Genomic DNA, 24,710 nt, shown 5'->3' with positions numbered 1-24,710 from the left:
AGTAGTACTCCAAGAACCAGGCCTTTGTTTATCAGGCATCTAACCAGTTTGCCACAAGTGCTTGGTTCTTTCCATGTCGTTGTAAAACTTACCAAAAAAAAAATTGATTTCCAAACTGTGTGGTTTGCTGCAGGTTTTGGTTAAACTGTTGTTTGCATCTTGTCAAAAACAATAAAAAAATTACAAATATAACTTCTTAGAAAACTCAAAATTGGTCAGAGTTTTTGGTATCTTATCTCTTCTTCTAGCTAACCTTTGAAAATGATGCTTGGTTTGTTGTTTTATTAAATGACCTGTACCAGTGTCTGTTCTTACTGCTCGATCCTATTCACACTTTACACCAGGGGTGTACAAAGTTTTTGGCAGGAGGGCCACATCATCTTTCTGACACTGTGTCGGGGGCCAAGGAAAAAAAGAATGAATTAACATTTAAAATTTGAATAAATTTACATAAATTAATGTACTAGAGATGGAACTTGTATGACTGAATGAAGGTCTTGCAATAGCTCAAGGCCTATAAAAGGCCTTGTACAAAGCAAGGCTGGCCTTTCCTTTGCTGCTGCATCACACACATGAAACAGCAAGCAGTGGAGGGAGCCCTCATCCCACAGCTAACGTAAGAGGTCAAACAGTCGCCCTCACACTGAGAGCAGTTGCGTCGGGCCAGTGTGGGCTCCAACAAATCTCCGGAAGTCCAGAGGCTCCTTGGAGACTGGGGGCACCCTGAGAGCCACATTGGGATTCCTCGAGGGCTGCAAGTGGCCCCAGGGCTGGGGTTTGGGCACCCCTGCCTTACACCATTGGAACAGTTGTTTCAGCTTTGTAAAAGGCCTTTTTATGGCTGTTTCCAAACGCAATAAGCAACGTGCTCAAAGAGGTGAATCGCGACCCAGCATAGCAACAGTGATCGCAGCACCGCAGACCTCCAGAGGCTTGTCTCCCTGGGGGGGGGGGGTCTGCAAGCCTTGAAGTGGGTCCAGGAGGCCCTGGTTCCCTCTGCGGGTCTCCCCCAAGCATTTTATCACTCTGATCTGCAGGTCAGAGCGCACTTCTGGGGAACATCCCCCCTCCCAGTTCTTGCCCCTGCCCCTGCCAGCACTTACCAGTGGTTCTCAAACTCCCAGAGAGTTTGAGAACTGGTCCAATAAACCATTCGGCACAATTTGGCTGTCACCACAAGCAGCAAGCAGGTACGTCTGTGAGCCAGTGGACTGCGGACACCTATGGTGCCAGTAAGATAGCGCAGGGGGTGGGAGAGAGACAGTGGGGGCAGAACGGGGTGGGGAGGGGCAGGAATGAGATGGTGATGAAAAAAGGAGAAGGGCAGATTGGGGCCAGGAAGGGAGCAGTATTAATGCCCTATCCTCCTTCCCACCCTCAACTGCCCAACCCAGGTCCATACAGACTTTTGCTAGTGATCTATAGCAGTGGTGTGGGCCATCAAGTCACTGCAGGCTTATCCCAGGGCAAGAGAACACATGTTCCCTTCTTGCAAGGAGATTTCCAGAGGCCTAAAATCCCTCATAGGATACTGTGGGCCTCACGTTGGTATAGCTGCTTTAGTAGTTGGCAACCTTCAGTCTCGAAAGACTCTGGTATCATGCTCTGAATGGTGGTTCTGGAACAGCGTCTAGTGTGGCTGAAAAGGCCGATTCGGGAGTGACAATCCCTTCCACACTGGGAGCAAGTGCAGTCTGTCCCTGGTCTGTCTCCCTGGCTATGGGCCTTCCTTCTTTGCCTCAGTCTGTTGGCCAACTGTCTCTTCAAACTGGGAAAGGCCATGCTGCACAGCCTGCCTCCAAGCGGGCCACTCAGAGGCCAAGGTTTCCCATCTGTTGAGGTTTATTCCTAAGGCTTTCAGATCCCTCTTGCAGATACCCTTGTAGCGCAGCTGTGGTCTACCCGTAGGGTACTTTCCCTGCACAAGTTTTTCATAGAGGAGATCCTTTGGGATCCGGTCATCGCCCATTCTCACGACATGACCAAGCCAAAGCAGGCTTCTCTGTTTCAGCAGTGTATACACGCTGGGGATTCCAGCTCGTTCCAGGACTGTGTTTGGAACTTTGTCCTGCCAGGTGATGCCGAGAATGCGTTAGAGGCAGCGCATGTGGAAAGCGTTCAGTTTCCTCTCCTGTTGTGAGCGAAGAGTCCATGACTCGCTGCAGTACAGAAGTGTACTCAGGACGCAAGCTCTGTAGACCTGGATCTTGGTATGTTCCGTCAGCTTCTTGTTGGACCAGACTCTCTTTGTGAGTCTGGAAAACGTGGTAGCTGCTTTACCGATGCGCTTGTTTAGCTCGGTATCCAGAGAAAGAGTGTCGGAGATCATTGAGCCAAGGTACACAAAGTCATGGACAACCTCCAGTTCATGTGCAGAGATTGTAATGCAGGGAGGTGACCCATTGCAATTGCGCTGCCTGCTTGGATTACTATGCTAAATGTGTGTGTGTGTGTATTTCCAAGATCCAAAAGTTGTTTAGGTAGTCACTCGGAGCCTTTAGTGCTGGGGAGGAGCTTGCTATATTAACCCAGATGTGTTGTGGAGCTTGGAATCATTCCAAGGCTGTCCCAAGACTTCTTGGTGTCTGAGACAGCATGTCAGATGCTGACCTTCTTGCCTGGTTATGTGCCAGCCTCTCTAGCCCACTGCTCTCCTCTCCTCCATGCTTCTGTTTTGTCCCCCTTTTTCTTTCCCTATCCAGGGAGTGGGGCAGGAGCTTCAGATGGGCTCATGGAGGGGCTGGTCCTGTACTCATCTGTTGTTGTTACCAAATTGCCTGATCAATCCAGAGAGAGCTGCATGCACAGCTAATGTAGTCCTGCATGTGCAGGTGCAAGTCAAATGCCACTGTCTAGTGCCCATCGAATGTAATAGGTGCATTTGACCCTGGTGGAGATGAGTTGCAAAGTACAAGTGGAGATGAATCAGTCCCAGTATACCAAGAAAACTGAAGCACTGTGCAGTCAGCTTTTTAAAAAAATTATTTAATGTGTTAGGGGTTAGTCTCAGTTAAGTTGTTAATGTAGTTAGAAAAAAAAAAAAGTGCTGGCTTTGTGTTAGCCACCTGTTTCGCTAGCTATGTAGCTGGTGAAAAAAAAAAAGTCCAGTCCTGGAGTGTTCTGATATTTTCCATATAAAGTGCTGTAGTCAGTGTGAGATGTCAGAAGGGTAACTGGAAAAGAGAAAATGGGCAGATTCCAAGGTCTGCTTTATATCTTTCAGTTGTCTGAATAATGACTGACATAAGTGCCTTTCAGATGAATGGAGGCTGCATGGCCGTGGTGCTAATTGACTGTCCCCATGATGGACAAGTGCATGTTTCTCCCACATACAGGCAACCAGACACATCGTTAGGGATCTAAGCACTTTCACTCAAGGTCAATAATATAAAGTAGCCCCCAAATAGGAGTGGTGATCAAAGCAGTTACTGACTCTGTAAGAATTTTAAAATAAATACCTCTTGCTGCCAGTCCTGAAATATTTCTTTGTTAATTTCCACATAAGTAGACAGGGCTGCAAATAAATTCTCTTTCTCTCCCTCTTCCCCCCCCCCCGTGTTTTTTCTGTAAAGATGTAGAATACCATAAGTTTTCTTTTTAATGGTTAAACTTGGCTTTCTGTAACCCCAGAGGGATTTTTTTCCAGATGGTTCTTGCTCATTAAAATGAATTTGGTACCAGCTCAGAAACTGTTGAGCAGTACCAAGGCATGTCCATTGATTTCTCCTTAAATTAGACAAACTGTTGGTTTTATTTCATAATCATAATGGTTCAGCAAAATGTGCAGCTGTCGGTCTGTTTTCCTAATATATTGTTGTCTGGCGGAGCAATTCCTATGCCATTTAGCTGCAGAGTTTATGGCTTGACCCCAAAGAAGGGTTTGTTCTTGTTTTTGTTTCGTTTTTTGATGCTTTCAACTATATTGCTGACCTGCTGTCCAGTTGGCCTTAATCCAGTTGTTATATTAAGCAAAGAATGATAGAGCACTGTTATGGTCAGGCAATGCTGAATTCATTCAATAGACTTGGAATGTTACTGTAGGCTTCTATTATCATCTGGGGACAGGCCAGCCAAAGACCTCCTGACGCCTGAGGTGGCATGACCAAAACATGCCCCCTTACCCAATTATGTGCCAGCCTCTGCCACTTCCACTCTCCAGTGTTTTAGCTCAGAATTTTCTTCCTCTATCTCCCCCTCTTCTTTTCTAATTCAGGGAATGGAAGGAGGAGGAGGAACAGTGGAAACAAAAAAGAGTGACAGAGTTATGTGCCAGTTGTGTCACTTGGGGTGTGGGGGTTGCAGATTGCACCAGATGACACCCTTGGGGGTGGTGGTGACACCACTATTGGCCAAAATTGTGAAAATCTTGGTATTTTCAAATAATGCCATCATGTTATATATCATTCTATGTGGAATTTAATGCAGAATGCAGTGAAACGAACTGCATTGTAATATTTGTATTCTATCAAATGTTATGGCCAAAAAGACAGAAAAGGAAAACACAACTGCCTTATAGAAAAATGCATTTCCTTAACTTAAAACTGACCAATGAGACTGATTGTTCGGAGAGTTAATGAGGTGGTATTATAACACAGCAGGGAACCAATAAGGTGAGAGCTTTCATTTCCATGTATTCTGACTCTTGGAAATGAAAACTATTAACTCATACTAGAACTTTGATTCCATTGTGTGAGTGTCATCAAGTTGGCCACTGGCTTTTTGTGGGTTACGGATCTGCTGGATGACTTGTACGGCAGCAGTGGACCCACACGTGGGGCAAAGGTCCGTGATGCTGCACCCCACGTGCAAATCCACACCCCCCCACTCACCTGAGGCTCACAGAGCCTCGTGCGGCTGAAGACTGCGTCGCAGAAGCCTCTCTGAGGTTCCTCAATGCCGTAAACTGTGTTTCTGGGAAACTGGAAGCACAGTTTCCGACCCCTTCGGGAGCTTTGGAGAGGCTTCTGCAGGATCCTAGAGGCTCGCGCTTGGGGCATTTGCCCCATCGAACCTAATGGTAGGTCCTCAACTGCTGTACTGATATGTATTAAAATAAATAAATAAAATCAATGGGGGTGACACCAACTACATGTGATACCACTACATTTAAACCGTGCATAGGATACTGTAATTTATTCTGTATGGTCTGGTACAATCTGATGAGGCCAATCATGGGGGTGATGCAATGAACTCTCGCACTGGCTGATGTAAATCCCCGTGACGCCTCTGATGGATGCTCCAAGTTGCTTCCTGAGGTGACTGGCCTCATGGATGGGTCAGCACTGTCTGGGGGTTAAGGGCCCAATTCTGAACTGGACCAGCACCAACACAGACCTCCAGCACTGGCTCTGAGTGTTGCAAGTGTGCCTTAAGTCATACCCACAATATTCTGCACCTAAAGAGGTAATACAGATGTGAGCAGCCTGGAGCTGCTCCAGCCTGCCCAGGACCGGGGTTAGAATCAGGCACAAGTGCCAAATCTTGACCCTGCCCACCCACGGACTCGCCTGCTGCCCTTCCTCCCCTGCCCCAAAGCACCTCCTTCCCACCCTCCCCACACTCCCAGACCCCCGTGCCAGCCTGACTCAGCGGGTGTGGGCTTATCCCTTGTCCCGGCCCGCAGAGGCCGGCACACATCCATCCATCCATCCCTCCTCCTGGGTCATTGCAGAAACAACATACACACTTTTGCAACACTCTTCAGCCGGCACAAGGGACTTTCGTTGGCCGAGGGCACCTTTGGAATTTTGCCCTAACTTGCACAACTCACGTGGAATGAACTTTATTACACCTGTTCTTAATAGCTGGGTTAGGTGGAAACAAAATAAATGATTTGACTAGATTAGCTTCTGCCACAAACGCTCTCAAAAGTTTTTGAAGCAAAGGCTAATGTGAGTTGTATCTTCCGCAGGGGTGTGCATTTGATTCTAAAAAAGTTTAACTCAGGGGTGCCCAAACCCCAGTTCTGGGGCCACTTGCGGCCCTCAGGGACTCCCAATCCGGCCTGCAGGGAGCCCCCAGTCTCCAATGAGCCTCTGGCCCTCCGGAGACTTGCTGGGGCCCGTACTGGCCCAACACAATTGCTCTCAGTGTGAAGGCAACTGTTCAACCTCTTGCATGAGCTGTGGGATGAGGGTTCTCACCACTGCTTGCTTGGTTGCTGTGATGCAGCAGCGGCAGCTATGGAAAAGCCAGCCTTGCTTTTTGTAAGGCCTTTTATAGGCCTTGACCTATTGCAAGATCTTCATTCATTCATATAAGTTCCATCTCTAATATAGTCATTTATGTAAATTTATTCAAATTTGAAATGTAAATTCATTTCCCCCCCCGGCCCCCGACACAGTGTCAGAGAAGTGATGTGGCCCTCCTGCCAAAAAGTTTGGACACCCCTGCTCTAACTGAAGTATGAGCCCAAAGCACCTTCAGATGGTTGGCTACTTTGACTGCAGCCTTTCCTTCCGTATGTGGTAGGAGGCTGTCAAGCAGTTAGGGGGGCAGGGGACTGCCAGGGAAGGGACAATGTGATTGACAGCTCTGAGCTGTCAGTGAGGCACAGAGCAGCCAAATGAGAGCTGGTTGTTTATGTGTCCTTTCTTTCCTTTCCCAGTCAGCGGGATTCTTGGGAGAGAACTAAAAAAGAGGAAAATGAATAGGCCTGAGGCTCTTTTCTCCGCTCTATATGAATTCTCTCTCAGAATGAAGGTTTTCACAACCTTTGGTGTGTTTTCAAAATCAAAAATTCCTTTCTATTCCATTGTTCCTAAATTATGGCTTTCCTTCCCCCAAAATTACCTTATTCTCGCAGGTGGGATTCATTTATATAGTTCTCTATTTCGTTCCCAGCCATTCTCCCAATAGTTCGTTTGATGCAGCCATTCCAGGTGGCTCCCACCTTTGTGCCTGTGTTAGTTTTGCTTTAAATATTACACTTCCTTAACGATCTTCTGCATTTGTTCTTCTGAAATTTTGCAAGGAGCCTTTCTAGGATCAACTGCGCTTTCCTGTGACTTTGGTGGAAATGGAGTAGAAAACAAAATAATGACAAACTGCTTTTGTGCAGAATAATATTTATATGGATAACTTTTGAACCCCAAAACCCATCTTTCTGAAATGTTGCAGGGATCTTTTACAGGGGTGTCTCTGCATGGCCTGTGAGTTTCATCCAAATTGGCCATAAAAACAGTGTGGCAGGACCAGCAGAAACAAGGGCAGGGAGGAGGTGCAACAGGCCAGGGGATCGGGCCCAGGAGGGGTTGGGATCAGCAGCAGGTGCACACGCTGTATCCTATTCCCCCTTCTGGGCTTGAAAGCCCAACATGGGGCTTCTCGAATTTGTGCCAGCTGTTGGCAGGCACAGATCCAAGTAGCCCCATTGAGCAGGCCGGGGTTTTACACAGGTTAAGGGAACAGATGTTCTGCAAGGAGACCTGCAGGCTGCTCCTTTCCAGAGCTGGATACAGCGTGGTCCAAACGGCCCATATCATCCAGCATAGTGGCTTCACTAGGGTTTGGGGCACAGTAACATTGCTAACCCTAACCCCGGAGCAGCCAAAGAGCACCGAGAGCTTTTCGCAACCCGTGAGCAGCAGCTGACAATGACTCTGTCCTCTTGTCGAAGCCAGCACTGAAGGAGGAGAAGGGAAGAGCTCAAGCCCACTGGTCCAATAGCACAGCAGCAGCACTTGCTGCTTGCAGCTGCCATCCGATCAACATGCCCCGCCCAGTGCCAACTAGATACACCAGACACGGCACTACCCCATGGCTGCCAGGGTGGACAACTTACCTCCTTGCTGTGCCACTGATCCAGCATTTTCTTTCCAGCAGTTTTTCCATAGTCCTGTCCTTTCGATCACTTCTTCAGAGATCAGAGTCTATCACCTTCCACCTGTGGCTGTGTTTGACCTAATTATGCATGATTAATAACACAGGAATTGCTTTTCTTATTTTTCTGCATATAAGGACAAAACGCTAAATCAGATAAAACCTGGTTTTGAAAAAGAAGGGGAAAAAACCCAACGACAACCAAGGAAAATGTTGAAAGCCAAAGATGTGCCAATCAGCATATCCATAGGAAGTGCACACGACATTTAGGCCAGTCTTCAGGAAATTGTGAGAAATGTACCCAGTCATTATGTTAAAAATGTGCAGAAAAAGCAGGAAAGTGTGCATGTGTTAAGTAGGTATGGTTAAGGGCAAATGCAAAAGCCATGACACATTTGACAGAAACCATTCCGCAAGCATTTGAAAATAAGCTAGGGAATAGGCTGTGAGGATTTTATTAGGGAGCAGGGAAGCTGCTGGGTGTCCGTTCTTAAGAGCCATAGACGGCAACCAGGGGCAGCTGTCCTCGCCCTTAATGGTTTGGATTTGCTTGGAGCTCCCACAGGTAAGTGTGCATTTTATTATCTGCTGAATGTTCAGTCATAAACATTCACATTGAAGAACGTGTGCGGAATGTGTCATGAGCTGAGAGGACCAGTCCTAAGAAGGGGGAGAACTAGCTAAGTGCAATTAAAACCTGTTGGAGTTTGCCTATTGAGAAAGATCTAGAACAGGGGCATCAAACTTGTTTTATACCGAGGGCCGAATAGCATTCATGATGCCTGCTGAGGGCCGGAAGTGATGTCATTAGGCAGGAATTGATGTCAATAAACAGGTCATAATAAAAAATAAGCACTTTTATAAGCAATAAGCACATAAAAAAATTAGCACTCCTGTTACTTAAGAACTCATTAACTGCAAACAACAGAAGAGAAAATACACAAATCTTGATCATATTTCAAGATATGAGAGAGCCCAATTTTCACGTGGGCTGCCCTTTCAGCAGTAACACCACAGCACTGCTCAGCAGATGAGAGTCTGAGGGCCGGATAAAAAGCTTCTGCAGGCCGCATCCGGCCCCCGGGCCTTATGTTTGACACCACTGATCTAGAACTAGAGCAGGTAGATAAAGAGAAGTTAGCAAACATATTACGTTTTTTTTTAACATGCTTTAAAAAAAGCAAATGTTTTGATTTGGTTTTTTTCAGTTCATGGAAACATATGCGCAACCCCTGTTTGCCAGTTTGATTGGATTCTTTGACTGAAATGTTAATGGTTGTGCTATACAATGGGAGATGCATTATTGTAGTGAAAACTATAGTTGTCAAGTGCCAGGAAAATGCTATATTGTCATAACAGAAAAGCACAGGGTGAAAAGACACATGGTACAATTCGGTCTCTTATCAACTGCTCATCTGTTGCGCAATAAAAAAGCGATTGTGTGGTACGCACTCCGTATATGTATAAAGGGTCCTTACTTGGATTGTGTCTACAAACCACACATTATCCAAATGGGAAAATTGGTTTCAGTGTGTATGGCACTGTTGTATGGTTTGGAGTTGTTTTTCATAGCGGGAAGCCAACTAGAGAGAACAGCTACATGGAGCTTGGAAGTGGAACAGAGAAACCGCATGATCTAAATAATCTTAATGATAATAATATGGTGGGCAGAATTTTATAAAGCTCCCAGTATATGCTGTGCCAACTGCTGAATCAAAACAAGGTGGCAGAAGACACAAGCGAAGTCAGTAACATACTTACTAGCGAAACATACGACCTATATGCTTTGGTGAGGATTCAGTGTTCCTTTTAGATTTAATTCTTACAGGGGAATCATAGCCAAATCCCAAGCTGCCCGGTATGCAGGGCTACTGCGGCACTGAAAATGGCTGCTGCCCAAAACATACCATGCGACCCATGGCTTCTTCAAGAGGGGGACATTTGTCCCCTTCTCCTGGGTAAGGGAAGTAGTCCTGAAATGGAGCTACCCAGTGGCTACTCAATTCTGCGGCACTCCCTCCCCCTGCCATGCCTCCTTCTCACCCTCTCCCCGCCTTCCCACACCTTCTCCCACCCAGGAATAAGCCAGGGTCCCAATCAGTGACGGGCATGACGCAGATTCCCACACCAAAAACATGTTTTCTCAACTGGGGTTGAGCCATTAGGACTCAAGTGCCCATTCCTGATGAGGATGCACAGAGGGAGAATGAAGAGGCAAGTTGAGAGGTTCAGTCTCGTGCATACCGAGACTGAGAGCCCAATCCTATGCATGTCTACTCAGAAGTAAGTCCCCTTAGAGTCAATGGGGCTTACTCCCAGGAAAGTGTGGATAGGATTGGGCTCTGAGACAGTGATGAAGCATTTAAGCAGAAATGTCAGTGAGTCAGTTTAGATGGAAAGAGAAAGTTCTGGATAGAGATGGATATTGCCAGTCTAGAGATTGTATTTAATGAAGTCACCTATAAACAGCAAGGGCCCAAGAGCAGGTACTGGAGAGAACTCAACAGAATAAAGATCTTTAACTTCACACTGGTTCATTGGTAATTCTTGTGGGGGTGGTTTCTTTGGAGCGGAGATGGTGGCAACAAGATTGAAGGGAGAGGTGCCGGATTTCGACTCGAAATCCGACTCGAAATTCGACTCGAAATACATAAAGCTTGGAGGCCCCTTGTTAAAAAAAATTACACTAGAAGTGTAATTCTGCCCTGCCCCTATTTTGCATTCCCACCACCCCCTCCTGCCTCTCCTGCGAACTTACCTGCTCCAGCAAGCAGTGGGAGAAGCGCTGGGGTGGGCAGGAAGGTGCAGGAACAATGTTGGAGTGCCATTTGTGACAGATGTTTGTGCACTGCTGTTGGGCAGCGTGCAAAAGATTGAGCTGCCAATTACATATAAACAATTTTCAAATATAAAAAAATTGCTGTGCAAGCCATTAAACATATCTATCTATCTATCTATCTATCTATCTATCTATCTATCTATCTATCTATCTATCTATCTATCTATCTATCTATCTAATCTCCTTTAAATTGCCAGTCTATCTCACAAACATTTTTAAAATTTCCCAGTTTCCCTGGCCATTGGATCCTGGCCATACATTGCAAGTTTCAAAAACAAAATCTTAAGGGCTCTTGCTTTGGTGATTTGGTGATCTTAAATGGGTTTTCATCTCCTCTTCTAATATAGGTGGTGAGATACTATAAAAAAAAATACTATAAAACCAAATTTGATCTGTATTGTCAAGCAGTGATAAGCACACATGGGCACCAAAATCAACAACTGGGGGGCAATTCAGATATGGAGAGAAATGGATATGTGATGACCACATTTCAGTTTTTTTAAGGCAGGTTATTCTGTAACATAATCTCATGGAAAAAATTATTCTGTTCATAAACCTGCAAAATGCATTTTAGAATTTAAAGATTGCCATACCACTTTTTCATATCAAGTTTTATAACCTTGTTATAAAATACGTGCTTGGTTATTTTACTGCACTTAGATCTGACACAGTATGAGCTGGTCTGAGCTATGCGCCTGCTTTGTTCATTAACTAGAGCTCCACTGGTTTGAAATGGGATCCTACTGGGCATTATACCATGAGACACATTAGTTTAAGTTTATGCATCTATTAGCAGACTAGGTAATTCCCGTATCTTTGTTGACGGAATATGAGATGGAATGCCTCGAGTGATCACACAGGAGACCAACTAAAACCAGTTATCTAGCAGTGTTGATGTTGTGGACCAAAACCCATAGAAGTTAGTGGAAAGTATGCCATAGATTTGAGTGGACATTTGCCCTTCCATAAAATATTTTTAAAGGGTGAGTTCTGGGATACTGTCAATTTGTCATTGAATGAAAGAGTTTTTGTTCTGAAGATGAAGTTCTGTCTGGATTCTGTTTCTTTAATATATAAGTATTTGGATTCAAATATCTACTTGCACAAGTGGAAATCATAGTGGTAGCTCTATTTCTCCATTACATTTATATTTCACCTTTCTTCCATCAGGGAACCAAGTATCTTGGTTAGGCGTCCCAGGTGGGTCACCCATTTGGGCAGTTACCAGAGTAAGACTTGGTCTTCGGCAAGGTGACCAGACCACGTCATGTGCCTTCACACCATATAGGGTCACCATGTCATGTGCCTTCACACCATGCTGTGTGTGTGTGTGTGTGTGTGTGTGTGTGTGTGTGTGTGTGTGTGTGTGTGTGTGTGCATACCTCCAGATGCAAAGCCATATGTTCCTGAATAGTAGTTGCTAGGAAGCAGTAGCAAGAAGGTGCTATTTGCCTGTATGTCATAGTTCTGGTCTTCATAGAGGTGTCTGGTTGGTCACTGGGGGAAACTGGATGCTAGAACTAGCAGGGCAGCTCTTAGATACTTCAGCTGATGTATGGGAGTTTGTGAGGCAGTCCATACTGCTCTAAAGCAAGGGTCCCCAAACCCCGGCCCGGGGGCCAGATGCGGCCTGCGGCCAGCCTCTTGTCTCCTGAAAGGCTCTGGCCCACTTGGCCAAACATGACTGGAACTATGCTCTGGTTGCATCTGGAGGGTGTTCAAGGGCCAGAGAGATTGGATGAATGAGCCAATTCATTCATTTATTCACTCATCTAAGTTCCATCTCTAATTTATTTAAATAAATTTTATATTTAAATTTTTTTTTCCCAGCCCTCAACACCGTTCCAGATATTTGATGCAGCCCTCTGGTCAAAACGTTTGGAGACCCCTACTCTAAAGCATCTGATGGCTGTCTGGATGAACTTTTGGATTGAAATAAGGATGTAGGATGGTGGGAGGGTGGTTTGATAGCCTTCATGGTTTGAGTAGAGATATACTTTTGCTTATACCAGTGTTTCCCAAACTGTGGGTGAGGACCAACCAGTGGGTCGCAACCTGATTATTGATGGGTCGTGAAACTGACAAGCTGATAGCTGATAAGAAAAATGCATTGAGTCCTATGGAAAGTGAAACTGAACCACATTGAACATTCACTTGTGAGTAGGTGAATATGTTTCAGTTGGTTTTCAACGGCAAGCTGACAGGAAAGCAGGGCCACCAGAATGATCCTGATTCAAGGAATGTGGCCCCCCAAAAACACTCAAGTAGGAAGTCCCTCCCTTCAAACTGACAAATGTATTGAGTCCTGTGGAAAAGGAAACGGAGCCACACATGTGTGTTGCCGAACAAGTAAGCAAACATGTCTTGGCTCCTATCCAAGGCCAGGCAAAGGGGAATGCAAGGCCACTGGAATGGTCCCAATCCGATGAATGTGAAGCTCAACAAACATTCCAGAGGGTGCCACCTCCCAACCACTGTAAAAAGGATAAAAACAGAAGCTTGAGCTGATAAGGTGAAATTATTTTTTAGTCTCCTAAAGCCAGGTGGGTCCTAACTGTGTGTCATTTTTTAAAAAGTGGCTCCCGGTGTTAAAAAGTTTGGGAACTACTGGTTTACACAAGCAGGATGTTGGATGCAGTCTTACCTTCCAAGGCATAATGCACTGCCCCAGCACCCAGGGCAGCTTTGTACCCCCTGTTCCTTCTCTAGTGGAGGCTCCCCTTTGAAGGAATGGGGGGGGGGCATGAAGCCACTAATGCCTTCTCCCTATGTTGGCAACCTTCAGTCTCGAAAGACTATGGTATCTGAAAGGTGGTTCTGGAACAGCGTCTAGTGTGGCTGAAAAGGCCAATTCGGGAGTGACAATCCCTTCCACGCCGGGAGCAAGTGCAGTCTGTCCCTGGTCTGTCTCCCTGGCTGTGGGCCTTCCTTCTTTGCCTCTTAGCCTCAGACTGTTGGCCAAGTGTCTCTTCAAACTGGGAAAGGCCATGCTGCACAGCCTGCCTCCAAGCGGGCTGCTCAGAGGCCAGGGTTCCCCACCTGTTGAGGTCCACTCCTAAGGCCTTCAGATCCCTCTTGCAGATGTCCTTGTATCGCAGCTGTGGTCTACCTGTAGGGCGCTTTCCTTGCACGAGTTCTCCATAGACGCCTGCGTTGGCTCGGTCATGTCGTGAGAATGGATGATGGCCGGATCCCAAAGGATCTCCTCTATGGAGAACTCGTGCCTCCTCCATAACTACAGTAGAATCTGAGCAGCAGTCATGCATTCCCCTTGGCATAGTGCCCAATGCAGGTGCTCCTTGGGCTCTGTTATCCTGCACATGACCGATCTCGTCTGATCTCGGAAGCTAAGCAGGGTCAGGCCTGGTTAGTACTTGGATGGGAGACCGCCTGGGAATACCGGGTGCTGTAGGCTTATACCATAGTCTTTCGAGACTGAAGGTTGCCAACCAACCATTTAGGCTAAGTTGATCCAGGTAAGCAGAGGTATAACTAGAGTGGAGCCTAAATGGTTGGTTGGCAACCTTCAGTGCTGTTTCCACTTTTGTGTCTTTCTTTCAATTGTGAGCCCTTTTGGACTCAGGAGGAACCATTCACTTGTTTATTCTGCTATGTAAAACCATATTGTGAACCACTTTTTTTGTTGAAAAATAGTATATAAATATTCTTAAAAATATATATATATTCTTAAGAATATATATAAATATTCTTAAAAATAATAATAACTTAAAACATATTTGGGGGGGAAGAAGCAAATTTTGCCTTGGACAAATTGCCATCGGTCCTATGTTATGCTAGATAGCTTACTGCAGATTCTGCCCTACCTTGGCTGAAGTCATGTTCCATTTGGAGGGCTGTGCTGCGTTTTCAGGTGACTGGGGTTATAAGAAATGTGTTCTTACCAGACACCATCACAGAGTTGCAACATGGCAGGAGACTCCAGTTTTGTTTTGTGCAATGAATATTATAGCTTGTCTCTTAACCTTGTACCCCTGCCCTGTGGTTAAAATCTCCCATTCCGGCACACACTCTTGCTGTCTTCCATAGTCAGGAGGTGCACTTTTTCACCCATAGCAACCAAGGCAAATAGCAGATCGGGAGTGAGTGTCATGTTCTTGGGAAACGGTGTGGGAGAAAAGATTTGACCCACCTCACCCCATGTCACTGTCCTGATCCATGCCACTGTCCTGAATTGGACCCACAGCTGCTGTTAAAAAAGAAAACAGAAGGAAGGACAGGTGTGTAATTAGTATCACGTGTAACTTGTCACATAGTTCTTCCCTGTGTTAGGATAAGGTTGACTGGCAGCTGCATTTATTGATACTCTCCCTTTCCTTTCCACTGTTATTACCCAGACAGGTGCATTCCTTTCTTGCTGCAGCTCTTCTTATCCTGTACTTTAAGTGTTTGATAATGCATTATAATATATGGTCATTAATGGTAAGGAGTTAACACACAACGTCCAAGTTGATTCCCATGTAGAAAAAGTTAAAGATGATTCCTATTAGCTGAGGCTTCAAATATTCACGGTAGAGCACAATCCAGTACTTATCTTACACCAGCATGACAGGCTCCCAAGTGTCACAAATGTGGTGTAAATCATGTTTTTGGTGACTTGGGAGCAGGCCTTACCAGCTTAAGGATGTGTTCTGGCCTGCTCCTGCTTACTTCGACTATAGGCAAAGCTTTTGTTGTAATTCAGCTCACTGTTCAAGTTGTCAAAGTTGATCTTGCCATATTTGTAGAGCTTGGAGGAAACCACTACAATCCTGCTGGGTGCAGAGTTTTTGTAAGCTGGCGAAGTAAGCTGGCGAACATACTGTTCACCAGGGAACTAGTTCGCCGCCTAGAAAATACAGGAGTCACCGTCAATGTCCTGCATCCTGGTATTGTCAGAACAAACCTAGGCAGACACATACATATTCCTTTACTTGCCAAGGATATCCTGCCATTGCGCTGCCTAGAAAAGATAGGTTTGTACTCGCCTGGGGAGGCCACTGCCGGGGTTGGTGGAGGGAGGGTGGAACAAGGCCAGTGGGTGGACTGGGCCTGGGAGGGGGGTAGGACCAGCCTCCGACACTTAGGCCATATCCCAAACCCCTCCTGAGCAGCCCAGTATTACTCCGGGTTGCTTGGATCTGAACCAGCGATTTAGCTGGTGCAGATCCAAGTAGCCCCATCGAGGTGACTGCTGCACAACAAGGTGTAAGGGGAAATAAATCCTCTTACTCTGAGTGGTGCAGGATACACTTCCTACCCTGCACTGGATACAGCGCAGGCCAACTGTTCTGTCTGTTCCACTGCAAGATACGATTGGGATGCCCGTATTTTAACAATATTTAAGCAAATTTCAAACATGAATAGAATTTGACCTATTTGGTATGAAAGGGTGTAAGCTATTGGCAAGCAATTTTTGATCTTGGTAGCACTATAAGTCATATGATAATGGAAGCATACTTAATTAATGTGCATTGTGGTCCCTGTTTGATAAAAAATTACACTGATTTCAATTTGTATGAATGGCATTTTTGCTTTACTGTAGTTCTATCAAATACGAAGGCCTGAAGGCCTTAGGAGTGGACCTCAACAAGTGGGAAACCCTGGCCTCTGAGCGGCCCGCTTGGAGGCAGGCTGTGCAGCATGGCCTTTCCCAGTTTGAAGAGACACTTGGCCAACAGTCTGAGGCTAAGAGGCAAAGAAGGAAGGCCCATAGCCAGGGAGACAGGCCAGGGACAGACTGCGCTTGCTCCCGGTGTGGAAGGGATTGTCACTCCCGAATCTGCCTTTTCAGCCACACTAGACGCTGTTCCAGAACCACCTTTCAGAGCGCGATACCAGAGTCTTTCGAGACTGAAGGTTGCCAAGTGATCAAATACGATAATCACTAAATACAGTGAAACATAAAGCAAGAAAGCTTTGCAAAATAAACTTAGCTGCATTTGTACATAGTAAATGTTCTACAGATGTATCTAAAACTACAGATGCATTAAATATGTTTGAAAAGCATTTTTTTAAAACTCAAATTCAACTTTTCTGATTTACTAAAAAAAATCTGACAATTTATTTACTGTTGTTCAAAATGGACTTTCTATCCTGTGATTCAGCTAACAAGTCAGTCACTTTACACCTGACATTTTTCTTACACAGATATCAGTTTGTGCAAGGGGGAAAAGTGTACATTTTCACTTGGCAAGTGTGGTATGCTTGTTTTGTCATGAGCATACAGGTCAGGAAATGGATACAGCCAAGCCAAGTCTCTCTGACTACCCTTGGGATGGGCTTGTTATGAATGAAAGGTTTGGGGGGGGGGGAATCCTATAAATTACATATGAACCTGCCCTTTACAGAATCTGATTTCATTGACCCAACCAGCCCAGTACTGTACTCTAATGGTTTCAAGCAGAGACACTTTTCCATTCCTGCCAACATGAAATCCTTCTAAAAGAAGCCAGAAATGGAACCTGAAGATGATCTGCATACAAAGTCTATGCCCTACCACTGAGGTAAAGCCTCCCCCCCAAAGTATTATTTAAATATCCTTATTAGAAATGAATTATAAAAATAAAACACACTCGCCCCCCATTACGTTCTTGCAAGCAATGAGTAATGTAGGTGTCCCCACTACTTTCCCTGGTGCTCTTGTGGGTGTAATGGAATACCCACAACCCAATTGTATCCCCCGCTACATTACAGCTTGCAGCCACACCATAGCTCTGCATGCTACGCTGGGGAATGCGATTGGACAACCTGCAAGAGGTAAGTACAAATATTTTCTCCTTACCTCCTAGTAGGCTACCTGATCATCTATGGGTCTCCTCAGACCCAGTCAATTCCAAATAGAGCCAGGGGGCATGTTGGGTTGGAAAATCGGGAATAGAATCCAGCAAAAAATCAATACCGTTGGATCCACTTCCTTCCACTCTTGACACCCACCCAGTTTCCTCCCTCTCCCTACCCAGTTACTCCTCCTGCCCTCCCTCTACCTCCCCCTGTGTGCCAGCCTACCTGCCCCGGTGCAGTCTGGGATCTACATTGGCAGGGATTGAATGCTACAACCACCTTGCATTGGTGACTTCACCAGCACAGCAGCAGCACAGTCTTCACACATCATGTCTTCCCATCACTTGTGAGCAGCGCTCTCACGGATCCTGCTGGTGTAAAAGGCCCTTGGGATTGGGCCATTAGACTGGGATAGCCAGTCCTGATGCATTTCTGTTTTGCTATCTGGTAATAAATATACCAGATACACTCTTTGCTCACAACAGGAGAGGAAACTGAACGCTTTCCACATGCGCTGCCTCCGACGCATCACCTGGCAGGACAAAGTTCCAAACAACACAGTCCTGGAACGTGCTGGAATCCCTAGCATGTATGCACTGCTGAAACAGAGACGCCTGCGTTGGCTCCGTCATGTCGTGAGAATGGGTGATGGCCGGATCCCAAAGAATCTCCTCTATGGAGAACTTGTGCAGGGAAAGCGCCCTACAGGTAGACCACAGCTGCGATACAAGGACATCTGCAAGAGGGATCTGAAAGCCTTAGGAGTGGACCTCAACAAGTGGGAAACCGTGGCCTCTGAGCGGCCTGCTTGGAGGCAGGCTGTGCAGCATGGCCTTTCCCAGTTTGAAGAGACACTTGGCCAACAGTCTGAGGCTAAGAGGCAAAGAAGGAAGGCCCTTAGCCAGGGAGACACACCAGGGACAGACTGCACTTGCTCCCAGTGTGGAAGGGATTGTCACTCCCGAATTGGCCTTTTCAGTCACACTAGACGCTGTTCCAGAACTACCATTCAGAGCGCGATACCAGAGTCTTTTGAGACTGAAGGTTGCCAACAACACAATAAATATAATGCATGTTGCCTGTGTGGTTCTGCTCTTAAAACTTGTCCGTGAAGATGTAGTTTAAACAAAACTCATTGTGTTTGTCATTTTCTGGCAGCTTTGAGTAGAAGATGTGGAATCCAGTCTTTAATTAAATATGACTCTAGTTCACCAGACTGTTTCGATATTAATACAGTAAATTTTCTTGTGCTTCATTAAGCTTATTCACATTATCTGTAGCTCCCAGTCTACCATGAGGCTGTTCTCGCCTTTGTACGTTAATTGCCTTTCCCAGAGCGAATAGCTTACCCGTGCAGTTTACAGGCCAGCCTGTGCATCCTAGATATTGATTTTATAGCACCTTCCAAATAACTTGTTTTTTTTTTAATTACTCATTTTATTCCTTCACAATTGTTTTAATATACTGGTTTGCCTCGTATTCCTTCAGGATGTGCTTTATAGAAAAGCAGTCACTCCATCACACAATATAGAAGGAGTTGAGAAACAAGAACATGAACGGACAAATGAATGCGTTTCTCTTTCTATTCTCTACTGTCAGGGCCAGCCTTCTAGCAATGTGGCCTATGTCAAGATGTTGGGTCCCGCTCTTTGGGGCGCCCTACTCTGGAGAGGTGGGTGGATCTCCCACTGTTGCAGCCAGCATCTGGCACCTTAGGGGGGCAGTGTGTTTGTTCGTCCGCCCCTGGGACTGCTTGGTCTGAAATAGGCTCCCAGAAGTAGTTGGTTAGTGGTGATGTTATGTCACTGTCAGCTATTTCCAGGTGACATGCTCTGCACGCAGAACCACAGGTGTCTGGTTCACCGCACTTGCAGTTGCTTCAGCTGCCTGGTGAGTGGGGGGGGGCATGCAAGAACCCCACCTTGGGTCCCACCAGTCCTGGGGCAGGCCCTGCTTGCAGTATGCCACTACTGCCATTTCTTATCTAAAGCCTGTCTTATCAAACATCCACCATCGCCCATGTTTCTAACTGTTATTCTGTCTGTTTCAGACTAGGACCTGAGCTTTTGACCTTGCCTGTTTCAGCATGTGTATCAGGGATGTCAAACATAAGGATTGCAGGGTGCAATGGGGAACCTATGGATTGGCTTTGTCCCACCCACACAGTGCTAGAGCTACCTGGGGGTTGCCTCTGCTGCCTTTCTTTCTTAAGAACATAAGAACAGCCCCACTGGATCAGGCCATAGGCCCATCTAGTCCATCTCCCTGTATCTCACAGCGGCCCACCAAATGCCCCAGGGAGCACACCAGATAACAAGAGACCTGCATCCTGGTGCCCTCCCTTGCATCTGGCATTCTGACATAGCCCATTTCTAAAATCAGGAGGTTACACATACACCTCATGGCTTGTAACCCGTAATGGATTTTTCCTCCAGAAACTTGTCCAATCCCCTTTTAAAGGCGTCCAGGCCAGTCACCATCACCACATCCTGTGGCAAGGAGTTCCACAGACCAACCACACGCTGAGTAAAAGTGGATCTGCTACAGACCCATCTCAGGCTAGTGTTTGTCTCTTTGGAAGCTGGTGGTGTGAGCTCCTGTAGCCTGCCTGCCTGCCTGCCTTGTGGTTGGCCTTCTCCCAGGACACATAGACTTTAAGTAGCCCCTGGGGAGGTGGGCTTTACCCACCAAGTCTTTCAGGTCAGTACTGGTCTGTTTCAAGCCAATGAGCTATCCTGTACACCCAGATTGGATAGTATTTCTGTTCCTAATTTCAGACTTCAATTTTGTTCATAAATTTTGTTTTCTGTTCATGAGCCTTCAGGGATAAAGACAGGTTAAAAATCTAGCTAATAAATAATGCTCCTAAACATAGAAAGCAGATGCTCTACTGAATTTTGACTGCACTTTTAATTAAATTTTAATTTTGACTGCAGTTTTAATTAAATTCTGGCTTTCTAATACTTCCTGGGAAGTGAGTGTATGTTTCCATATGCCATTTATGTGTTAATCTTGCAGAACACAGTCACTCATCTCATTTTACGCTTGATTTTTGTCCCCTATAAACCTGTAGTGTTGTGTACAACATACAAAACTACTAACATTATATAAACACTTTATGATTCCTCTAAAATCCTAATGTAAAACATGCATCGCTGTTGCTTTGTATCTTGCCGCAGGCGCCCAGCGACAATGGGAATTTTTGGTTGTTTTTGTTTTGGAACTGGAAAGACGCTTGCAAGATGTTTTATTTGCATAACAGATTTTAAACAAGCGTGCTTCATTAGTAAAATCTCTTGGAGATTTTTGGCAATTTGTATTATCAGACCTCCCAAATTAAGAAACAAAACACCATAAGCGTCTCTTCATGCTATTAAGAACCAATGCAGATTCAGGTATCCCCTGCTTTCTGGTGGCTTGTTTTCCAACAATCCTCTCTTTCAACACATTTCAATTACCGTATTTTTCGCTCCATAAGACGCACTTCCCCCCCCAAAAGTGGGGGGGAAAGTGTGTGCGTCTTATGGAGCGAATACTGCAAAAAAACACAAAAAAACAAAAAAACAAAAAAAAACTCCGCCCCCGGCCCCGCCCCCTGCCCGCTCTGCTCTGCTCGCCTTCCCAGGAAAGTGTGGGTGGGATGGCAGTCTTGCTGAGCAAGCCCTCCTGTCTACTCAGAAGTAAGTCTCAGAGTCACTGGGGCTCACTCCCAGGAAAGCATGGGTGGGGTGGCAGTCTTGCTGAGCAAGCCCTCAGAGCAGGGGTGCTCATTATGTCGATTGAGAGCTACCAGTCGATCTCCAGGCGAAATGAGTCAATTGCAGGTTTCTCTCCCGTCCAAGCATCCCTAGGAGTGAGCCCCTGTAAGGCTTGTGAGCCCAGGGAGGGAGCCTAGGGAGTGAGTCCAGGGAGCCCAGGGAGTGAGCACCTTATGGTTCTGTGTGGTTCTGTGTGCAAGGGGTTTTGCACTGGTCTTGCTGTGATGTCTATACAGAGATCTTCCCTCCCCCACACCTTTCCCCTGCTTTTGCACTGGTATGTATGGAGATCTGCCCCCCCCCCACTTCCATCTGTTGGTTCTGTGTGCAAGGGGTTTTGCACTGGTCTTGCTGTGATGTCTATACAGAGATCTTCCCTCCCCCACACCTTTCCCCTGCTTTTGCACTGGTCTGTAAAGAGATCTGCTCCCCCCCCCCCTTGTATTGGAATCCAGGAAGATCTGGTGAGGAGGTAGATGTGGTGTCAGCAGTGGCTCCTTTAAGGGTAAGGCCTGGGCATCCAGCAGAGTGTGCTGCACAGCTGCAGCCACTGGAAGGCAATAGGGCCCTCAGGGATATAAGGAGTACCAGAGGCAGAAAGGGTTTGTGGGTTTTGAAGGAGTGCAGGTTGGAGGTAGGAGAGGAGACTGACTGGGTTTATTGAATTTGGAATCTGACTGTGGATTGTGACTGGACTTGGATACCCTGATGGATTTGACTGACCTACCTGGAACCTGACCTTGGACTGTAATTTGGCTTATTGGCTCTGGACTCTGATTTGGTAACTCTGATTGATGGGACTGATTTACTTGGCATCTGTGGACTGGAACTGGACTCACATTATGCTCTATAAGGATTTAAAGTTAGTCACTAATACTCTAGTAGTCACTAATGTCCAAAGTTTTTGGCAGGAGGGCCACATCATCTCTCTGACACAGTGCCAGGGAAAGAAAGAATTAATTTACATTTAAAATTTGAATAAATTTACATAGATTTACATAAATGAATATATTAAAGATGAACTTATATGAATGAATGAAGGTCTTGTAATAGCTCAAGGCCTATAAAAGGTCTTGCACTTAGCCAGGCCAGCCTTTCCTTTGCTGCTGCTACTGCATCACAGACGTGAAATAGCAAGCAGTGGAGGGAGCCCTCATTCCACAGCACACGCGAGAGGTCAAACAGTCGCCCTCACGCTGAGAGCAGTTGCGTCAGGCCAGTGTGGGCTCCAACAAATCTCCGGAGGGCCAGAGGCTCATTGGAGACAGAGCTCCCTGAGGGTCGCATTGAGAGGCCTTGAGGGTCGCAAGTGGTCCCAGGGCCGGGCTTTAGGCATCCCTGCTCTTTATGGTCTACAGACTGACTTTATGACCCACAATATGGCCTAACCCAATTTTGATGGGTCATGAAACTGACAAGTGGCTAAGCTATATGCATTAACATTGAAACAGCCCACTATTTGGAGAAGAGTATATAACCATTATAGACACTGCGGCGTGAGTGGTTAGTATAGCCTTAATTTAGTGGGTCCCAATGCTAGGGTTTGCTCACCACTGTGCTATATCGATTCCATGTGGGCACTAACATTCCACACTGACACCGCTAGGGTCAGTCTGACCGAAGGGGGCACAGGTGGCAGTTGAGGACGAGGTGTTCCCCAGTTAGGAATCTGGTCCAAGCCTTGTTGTCGGCTGTATTTATTTGGGGAATGCATGGTAATTGGAACATCCCAGTCTGTTCCAGCCTGGGAACAACTTCCCAGCTTCCCATCATCCTAGCCTGGGAAATAAAGTTGGAAAGCCATAGTTTCCAGAAATGGAAACCTGAGTGTGTTGAAATATTCCTTATAATACTATAATAATAAAACTAAAACTGTGAAAACAGTCATGAACAAAACTGAAGGTGGGAGGAGAAATGCTTGAGTATGTGAACTGTTGGATTGGGTGGCTGGTGGTGAACCTCCATTGTTTGGAAAAGGAAATTGAGGTTAAGAAAAGAGTCATGGCCATATCTCAGCAGAATCCTTGTCTGTGTCAGTAAGTTACTGTGTTAGGATTTTAACTGAGTCCTAAGAAAATACGTTCTTAGAATGCAAAGTAATACATCCAGGATAAACAAATATGGACTCGTTTGGACAGAAACCGTTTAGCTCAGTTCTTTGCCAGCATATGAAACGCTAACGTCTGTGAAGCCCAGATTTTACCAAGCCAAAACCTTTCAGGAGCTCCCTGCCAAAAATCAAGCCAAAAGATAAAGTACTCCCTCTTAAAACAAAACAAACCTATATTGTAAAAGCTAATAGTGACTTGTAGCCTTTTGCTTTTGTGGTGCTATAGCAGCTTCAGTGAAGTTCAGAGGAAATCACATCACACTCACTCAGCATCTTGGAAGGAATTGTGACTTGTGACATAAGGGAATGGGAGGACTCCAAAGGAATCAGTGCTAATTGGTGCTTAAATATTCTTCATTTTTAGGTTAATAAAAAGGGAAGTACTATTGTCTGAACCAAGTGCTGTGTGCTGCCCCACAGGTTTTACTCTAAATTTTCTTTGGAATGTACTTTTTCCAGTTTGACATCAGAATGAGATAATTGCATTAAGGGGGAAAGCTTTCAGAATGTTATAGCACTCTAGTTCAGATAAATTAAAGTTTCATCCGATTTATCTGATGAATCAAAGTTTCTATCAAATGTAGTAGTCTCAACAAGACTTTAAGCCTTCACAAATTAGGTTTTAATGGTTAATTGTAGCTGATTATATTCTTAGTCTGGGTGTAATAAATATTTGAAAACTTGGAATGGTGTCAAGCTTAAGTAAAAAAAAATAGAATTTAATTTTATTGAGAAAAGTATAGAATGTGATATGTATACTAGAATAAAAATATTTCCATTTCTCTAATTAACTTCAGTGTGTATACTTAACAGTCCATAATACCTGTAATAATAGGCTGAGTAATCAAAGAAATTATTTCCAAAAAGTTACTGACAGGAAAAATATGTGTAGATAATAGAGATAAGATACAGATATAATTGCATGTGTGTAGCTATCAGTGTGTTGGATTCCATTACTGATGTGTTAGAATGAGTAATTATAAACTAATTAAATTTGCAAAGGAAAATGAAAGTATTGTATTCAGAATAATCCTGCAGAAGAAAGACCATTTATAACTCACCTTAAAAGTCTCAGCATCAAACTAAAGCCACATTCAGAGCACTTGGGTTTGTTGGGTGTGCAACTCTGTAAACACTTGTATTCTCATTTAACAAAGCCCTATGCAGGACTTAGGTAGGATCTGCAAGCTTCATTATATCATTTCTTTCTTGCTCTTGCCATCTCTTACTTTTCTTTCATCCCCCAACTCCTGGCAATCTACAGGCCCCTTAGACTTATATGGTTGACTTATAGGCCTAACATTCTTACGTTCTGGCAGTGCAGTGTGTTTTATGGTGGTCGCAAAATACCACCTGCCATTCTGTGCAACTGGGCTGAAGCCACAAACAGTGTGTGGTAACA

The 24,710-nt window shown here is 45.4% G+C and overlaps 1 protein-coding gene and 1 pseudogene across 2 annotated transcripts in view; both read left to right on the top strand.

Annotated features, from left to right (window-relative positions):
• Positions 1–24,710, top strand: part of NAV3 (neuron navigator 3) — a 305,431-nt gene that overhangs the window by 29,120 nt on the left and 251,601 nt on the right. The gene's annotated exons all lie outside the window — the stretch shown is intronic.
• LOC136658279 (5S ribosomal RNA) lies at positions 13,957–14,075 on the top strand (annotated as a pseudogene).

Source organism: Tiliqua scincoides, chromosome 7 (genome assembly GCF_035046505.1).
Source record: "Tiliqua scincoides isolate rTilSci1 chromosome 7, rTilSci1.hap2, whole genome shotgun sequence".
NCBI lineage: Eukaryota > Metazoa > Chordata > Lepidosauria > Squamata > Scincidae > Tiliqua > Tiliqua scincoides.
The sequence above is the reverse complement of the archived record's forward strand: the minus strand, read 5'-3'. Positions and strand labels throughout refer to the sequence as shown.